The sequence below is a fragment of the Rhinolophus sinicus genome, linkage group LG02, assembly GCF_036562045.2.
Source record: "Rhinolophus sinicus isolate RSC01 linkage group LG02, ASM3656204v1, whole genome shotgun sequence".
Classification (NCBI taxonomy): domain Eukaryota; kingdom Metazoa; phylum Chordata; class Mammalia; order Chiroptera; family Rhinolophidae; genus Rhinolophus; species Rhinolophus sinicus.
In genome coordinates, this window is record NC_133752.1 from 139,051,546 (window position 1) to 139,059,389 (window position 7,844).

A 7,844-nucleotide genomic window follows, 5' to 3' on the forward strand; every position below is an offset into this window, starting at 1 on the left:
CTTGGTAACCCATTTCCCTTCCTAATCATGTTCAGTTTGCACAACTGTTGAAATTATCTGGCATTTCTCAAAAGTCCAAACCAAGAAACAGATACTCTGATTTGACCAACAAGCCGTAAAATTCACAGGAGTGTCACTGAAAGGTGCCTCAGCACAGAGGGGGTCCCCGGCTTCCCACTCCAATGGACATGACACGGGACAGTCCCTCCTGGAGAACAGTCCTGAGGCTGGATCGGGAGGCATGGCTGGGGCAGAAAAGCAAATGGCGAGCAGGGAGCCTTGGTCAGCTATAACCCAAGAGAAGGACCAGAGATGTCATTTGAGGGGCCCAGAGCCAAGTGAAAATATGGGGGTCCCTTGTTCAACAAGTATTAAGGATTTCAAGGTGGTGACAGCAGAGCATTAAACCAAGCATGGAGTTCTTCTTAGTGCGAGGCCCTGGGCAGCTGTGTAGTTCTCCATCCGTGAAGTTGGCCTCGTCCAGGAGCATGTTCTTAGGTCCATGTACAAGTACAAGGAAGTGTAGGTAAAAACTTCCGCCTCTCCTTGGCACTGGCCAAATGAGCCCTTCCTTGCCTTTGCCCCCCTCAACTCCAGTCTCATGGCTGACCCTAAGAACACCCCCCTTGAGAATGGAAGAATCATTAGCCATCACACCAGCTAAGTCAGGGACTATTTACTGAATTTCTCCTGTATTAATATTGCAAATACAGAAATAGGATCGAAAGTAGAGAGTAAATTAAGGGGATAAAATTTATTGCTTTATGCTTCAATCCAGTCAGGTTCTTTGAACCTCAGTTCCTGCTTAAGAAAGAAAGAATTTGTAGCTTTAAGTTTATAGCTCACGAGGGAAAGATATTTTGCAGAATTCTGTGAACAATTCATTTTAACCAAAAAGATAATGTTGAGTTATTCCAACTTATAACTGCTGTTTTTTATTAGAAGACAGAAAGACAGAAACCTGGCTGGAGTCGGGATCTTAAACCTTGTGACAGAAATTAAATTCATCTCCACCCATGGAAGCTTGATTTAATGAACAGCTTATGACACTCTCCAGAAACCCCAAAGACAAATGTCCCCAAAGCCCAAATTAGTCTTGTTTCGCTTCAAGGAAACACCCAAAACTAAAAAGCAAATCTGTGAGTTTTTTTCTACTTTGTAAAGATGAATAAATATTTGCTCAGAGTTTGCATTTGAGTCTATAACACAACCCACTTTAGAGAGGGAGCAAATGCTGTCTCTGCAGAAGCCAGCCAGCCAAGGGCACCTCGTCCATTGGGCACCTTGTTGAATAATGAATCCTTGGCTTGTGTCACAAGAGCTAAACTCCAAGTACCCTACTGGAGTTTTAAAGCTGCTTTGCTTTTCAAGTCATTTGGATAGTCTGCCCTGGCTTGTTTATTTGGATTACGTACTACCTTGCTTCTAAACCAAAACCAGACTGAGAAGGCAGCTTCAGAGTAATGAGCCAAGGTGAGCCTTAAGGCTGCAGCCATCCTGGCTCCACATTTAAGCCACCCTTGAAATGATGATGTGAATACAGGTTATTCCATGACAACTTGTCTCGATCTAAATGGGTAAAAATGTACTCAAGGAAATGACTACAGCGGTTGCGCCTTTAGAAGGAAAATAATGACCTTTGAAACAGACCATCAGGTTGAAATTGAAGCAAGTTGTAGCTTCCCTAGCTTTGCCAAGTGTCCATGCTTTTACATGCGTGCCAACCCGAAATCAGCATCTATGGAAGTGCATTACTGGGAGTCCTAGCAGAACGGAGTAATAGGAGAACCAATAAGGTGGCTTTCTGGGAATGAACATTAGCCCAACACAGAAGTAGCATTCCAGAGTTTTTAGAGAACTTTCCTGTGGAAATTTTGATTCACAGCATCTCTGTGAGGGGGTTAGTAATTCAAAGGAGAAACTGGGGCTAGGGTTTGCTAAAGATCACAAAACAATTTAGAAGCAATAATAACCCTGGTGTGGAGATTCCAAAATCATGTTCTGGAGAACACTAGTTGCTCGAGACATTAATAGGCTTTATACGAAAACAGGATTCTGAGGTCAGATAAGTCTAAGAGATGGAGAGCTGCACTACATTAGGGAGATGTCTTTACAGTAGCATCGTTCAGAGCCTTTCCTATGCTCCTGTGTGTCATATAGCTCAAAGAGGGCACTAACATGCAGCATTCCCCAAATTTACTTGATCAAAGAGATCTTTTGCCCCCTCAAGCATTTCCCAGGAACAAAACTCCACACAGCACACTTTGGGGTGCACAGCCCTAGAATAGACTGAAGTTTCTGAAGGTGGGTCTTTCCTACATCCTTTTGTTCTTCAGAATTTTTAATGTTATCCTAGCTGCTTGAAGCTATTCAAGGAAAACTGAAACTTGTATCTTGTAACACAAAGAATTTCCAGTTTAAATTGCAAACCGGTTGGTTGTAGGTAATTTGCCTATTTTCTGCTATGTATTAATATTGTTGAAAACATTTCTTAAAATGATGATTTTCCATGTATTTAGAGATCAGCTACGCACTCTAACCTAACCTTAGATTAACTGCTATACACCAGGGTACATATGAATTAAGAAAATTTACTTGTAATAAGCAAAAAGGACAAATCCCTATCTTCAAAAGTTTGAAACCTTTCAACTTAACAGGAAACAGAGTGGAGATGGACTTGATATCCTCTTGTTCTCTCATAAATCTGTGTCTTACGGTCTTGTATAAAGCAGACTCAAAATAAATGCTTATTGGATTGGTTCATTCAAAAAACTAACAACTACATTCCGTTTTTCTAAAATTCCAGACTCATATATAATGACCAGCCAACTCCTCTTGGATTCTGAAACCCAACAGAAAAACAAATCACTGAACAAATGCTATTGGGTTCTTTTAGGAGATAACCCTCTGAGCGAAGGCAGGTACCTCTCTCCAGCTGGTACTTTCACATGTGAATGTTTTGTCCACAAGCGAAAATGCCACTGGCCTTGGCCTTTCTGCTAAGGTAAAAAGGAAATGGCCTTGGAGATCAACTCTAAAAATTTTTCATTCGTACAACTATTAGTGATTTTGTTCCCCCTGAAAGACCCTGGGACAGACTTCAGAAATTAGATACCTACTGTCAAATTGCAGTCTGTCAGGATTACAAGTTAGTCTTTGGTCTCAACTCATATATTATAAAGATGTGAAAGCCATCATTTGGAGAAAAACAGTTTGTAACATATACTCTAACGACCTCTTTGGTGCCCCAAAATATGATGGCAACTACTTCCTAAGGTTGATGAGGGGATAAGGTGTAATGTGTAGGGAGTGGCACACACAAAGTAGTACCCAATAAATGACTGTGGTAATGGGCTTTATCACTCTTTAAATATAAAGAAAAAGAGGGAAGATAAATTGCCAACAATCGTTTGAAAGGGCATTCACTCATTAGTTAACAATCAGGTAAATGTAAATTTAAACTAAAATGGGATGCCATTTTTTAGTCATGCCAGCATAGTACCAAGAATTAGAAAAAAAGGTGAAGCAACAGGAACGTCCAGCACTGCGAGTGGGGATATAAACTGATACAACCAAGTTGGACAGGAGTTTCACATTATTTTGAAAAGCTGAGTGTACACATCCTCGATGACCCAGCAATTCCACCCTAGGTATATACTCTAGAAAGATTTGCATGTAATGCCTCAGGAATCATGAGCAAGAATGTTTGTGGCTGCATCGTTTAGGAGTTAGAAACAACACAACTGCCCATCAACGGGACACTGGATAAATGGTGGTACACACACACACACACACACACACACGAGAATACTACACCGCAGTACAAACTAATGAACCACAGCTATAGAAATCAAACATTGGTGAATTTTAGAAAATATAGTGTTGAAGTACAGAAGGCTACACACAGTCTGACTCCATTTTCAAAAGAGACAAAACTAAATAATACGCTATTTGTGGACCCCAAAACATCAATGGTTTCTTTGTGAAGATGCTGAGGCATGAGATTGGGAGGCACCTATTGCAGTTTCTAAAGAATCGGTGATGCCCTGTTTCTGAAGCTGGGTGGTGGGTTCAAGAGTGTTTATTTTATTTCTCTAAATATTCTCTTGTATGCACAAATTATTTCTAATAAAAATTAAAATATATTCTAATATATTCTAATATACGGAATGTGATCAGGTGATCCCCCCAAAAGGAGATGTCAGTAACTAATAAACTGATTTTTAAATCTCCAAATTTAATAGTAATCAAATAGTTGTAAAATGTTTTATTGTAAATTTTTTAAATGACTAGCATTTTTCATCAATCAAATTGGCAATGATATTTTTTAAATAATACTTAATGCATGTGTTAGTCCAATGAGATGGACATAGTTATACTCCAGCTGAAAGTGTAAATCAGAACAACTGTCTAAAAAGCTATTTAACGATACATATCAGGAAGCCTTAACATTTGTTCCATTGACTCGTCATCAAAATATTGAAAGATTTAGATTCAATAGAGCATTGTTCACAACAGCTAAAAATGCAAAACATTTATCCATTCATTGGCAAATATTTGTTGAGCACCTACTATGTGCCATGTAGTGTCTTGGGTACCTGCCATAATACATTAGTGAAAAAAAATTAACAAAAATCTCTACCCTCATAGAATTTACATTATAGAGGGAACAATAGATAATAAACAGTAAACTTAGTAAATAACTAAAGTAAAATAATACATGAGAAAATAACAAGTGCTGTGAGGAAAAACATAAAGAAAAAGCAGAGCAACATCAGGAGTGGCTGAAGGCAAGATGGGAAGGAGTAGTTTGCTTCATTAAGAAAAAACACTTGAGCAAAGATTTGAAGGAAGTGAGATAGCTGGGTAGTGAGTTCGGGGGCATTCCAGGCAGAGGAAACAGCTGAGGCAAAGGCCCGGAGGAACAAGCTGTCTGGCAACACACAAATAGTCGGGAGTCTAATGTGTATGAAGAGGCCTGAGCAGGGAAAGGAGTAGGAGATGAAGCCACAGACCAGAAAGGTAAGGGTTGGGGCAGTTGTGAAAGGCCTCCAGGGATATAAGCTTTTAGTCTCAGCAAAACGAACAGCCCTTGATGTGAGAGCCATGATGTGACGATTTTTAAAAGATCCAAATATTCAAACAATAGGGAAATAACTAAATAAATTACAGTAAATCCTGTGCTTGCTCATACTAGAAGCTCAGAAAATATTTAGAGAACAAATGAGTATAATGGACTATTATACAACTTTTAAAACATAACTTCAAAGAATATTCAGTGACAAGAAAAATGCTTATCACACACAGTAAATGAAAAAATCTGATTTAAAAATTACATGAAAGTTATGGTTCCAATTTTGGCTCGATAGATAAATAGATAATAGATAGATAAAAACTATAATGAAACACTATCAAATATGAAACAGTTTTAAGTATGTGGTGAAATTATAGATGTTTTAGTAGTATGTGTTATACTTTTGAATTTTCTATAATAACATATTACTTTTATAATCAGAACAATAAATGCGATTTTTTAAAAAACCTATCATAACCATATGGTATTACTCTTTATATGGTGAATGTCAGAAAATAGGTCCATCGATCAAACTTATTAGATATTGTCTGGGTTCCTGGGAAAATAGAAGGTATTTGATATTCATTGGCTGAATTTAGCAGCAGGCAGCCTGCCGTTCGTCAGTGTGGCTGTCACCAGTAGTTCAATAAATCCACTGGAATCACTACAGAAGAATTTCTAATGGGATCATGGAAACAATTTGGCTGGTAGAAAACAAATGATTAAAAAGTCATTACATTATCTACACAGGCAGGAGAAGAATTGCCTCATTTAACCACGAAAATCACTACAAAAGACCAAAATAATTACAGTGGAAATGGATACCCAAAATAAGGGAATCATTTGATTTTAATGATACCTTGAGAGAAAATTATGGGTGCAGGGTGAGTTTGCCAGAACCGTGTAAAACAGCTCATTAGCACCCTCATGGACTCAATTGACTGCTCATTTGGATCTGAGGGGTCCCATGCCCCTCCTGGAACTCTTTCTGGTTAATTTCATTTTCATGTCTGAGTCTGATGTCTTCAAATGCCTGAGTCTCACTTAAGGCAGGCTGAGGAGAGGTTTCCTGTGAGACACACCTCCTTTTACATCCCTGTGAGGCTCGACTTCTAGCAGGACTGCAGCCTTCTGTAGCCAAGAACATGTTGAACCACCAGGAAAAAAAAAAAAAAATGTGGTAATTTGGTCCAAGAGGCATATGGAATGGTGAACAAAAAAAGAGCCCTAAAAGAGAACCAAAAGTGGGATTCCCACGAAACATTTGGAAAACTCCCAGAAACTTGCTTTCCCTCCCTAAAAGGAAGGTTCCATGTCCACTATTTCCTGAGGAGCTGGAGGGTGCCCATGTATGTACAACTGAATTTGCACATCCAAAGCATCTTACCTGGCAAGGGTGGCTGCAGAATTAAATTGCTGCCCGTTTATTTAATCAAGTAACATATTCACTGAGTTTCTACCATGGGCCAAGTTTAAAGATGAATGAGTCCCTGTATTAAGAAGTGAATTGTTTAGGAGGGAAAGCAGATAATTTGTTAGCCTTCTGTGGGGCAGAGGCTGCTGTGGGAACACAACAAAGAGGTGTGAGCTAGGGTGGGGAGAGGTGGGTAAGTTTCCTTCTACAGGAAATGCCTCAAGTTAATTCCTAAATAAGGTAGACAGGTGGGTAAAGGAGCAATGGGATGGTTTTTATAGTGTCTGATATGAAACAGTCCACAAATATGCCTGACACTGCTGGCTTGGATTGTGACTGTTATTGTTTTATTTTTATGAAAACAGCTTTTCCCTGTAGTTATAACTATAATGCACACTAAGTACGAAGTTCTTGTATTTCACTAGTTTGAGACAATAAATCTTACACTCCAAAGGTCTTCATCTGGGTTTTTAGCCCGCAAGTACTATCATATCACAATTTTTTTCAAACAGGCAGGATTCTTATAGGCGAGGTTAATTGAAACAGAAAGCAAAAAGCTTTTATATTAAATTTCCTCTTTTGAATAAAAAGGCAATAAATTCTCTTCCTGCAGAGATTAGAGGGAGCTTTTGGAGCTACTATGGTCATATTACTAGAAGAGATCCAGGAATTTCAAAACCTTCCCTGACCATCACCTTTCTCGTCACAGAATTTACATACTCATAGGAAATAACAGACAAACTGGAACAAAATCCTACGTTATTAACATCTATGCAAGTCCCAGTACCCTAATATAGGGCTTGTTTGGATGTGGAAGGTTAAATAGGGCTTCTTGTTTTCTTTTTCCATTTCCTCCAAAATTTAAATAATGCTCAAGTGTGATTTCCAGAAGAAAGAAGTCAAGACAAAGATAGAGAAGGAGAGAAACAGATAGAAATTGTAAATTCTGCAAAGCAACTGTCATCTGGTTTACCCACCCAGCTTTTTGTTAAAAAAAAAAAAAAAAAAAAATGTATTAGTTAGGATGTCACAAACTCACAAATTTAGAGACTTATCCAATATAAGTTAATTTCCATCTGGTGGACAAACAGCTTTCTTCCACCCAGTGACTCGGGTTCCTTCCATCTTCTAGCTCTGCCCTTAGACTTTGATTTTTTTTTTTTTCTATCATAGTCCACAGCGGTATATTAATTTATATTTTGATTACTCTTTTAGATAATGAGGGGAACAGGTTTAGCTAATGAGAGAGTCTGTCCATCAGGGAGAGGAGGCAACATGATGGAGCAGAAAAGACACAGGTGGAGAGGCATAAAGGCTATTAACCCCTAATATTGCCAAGTGCGGATTTTGTGCCAA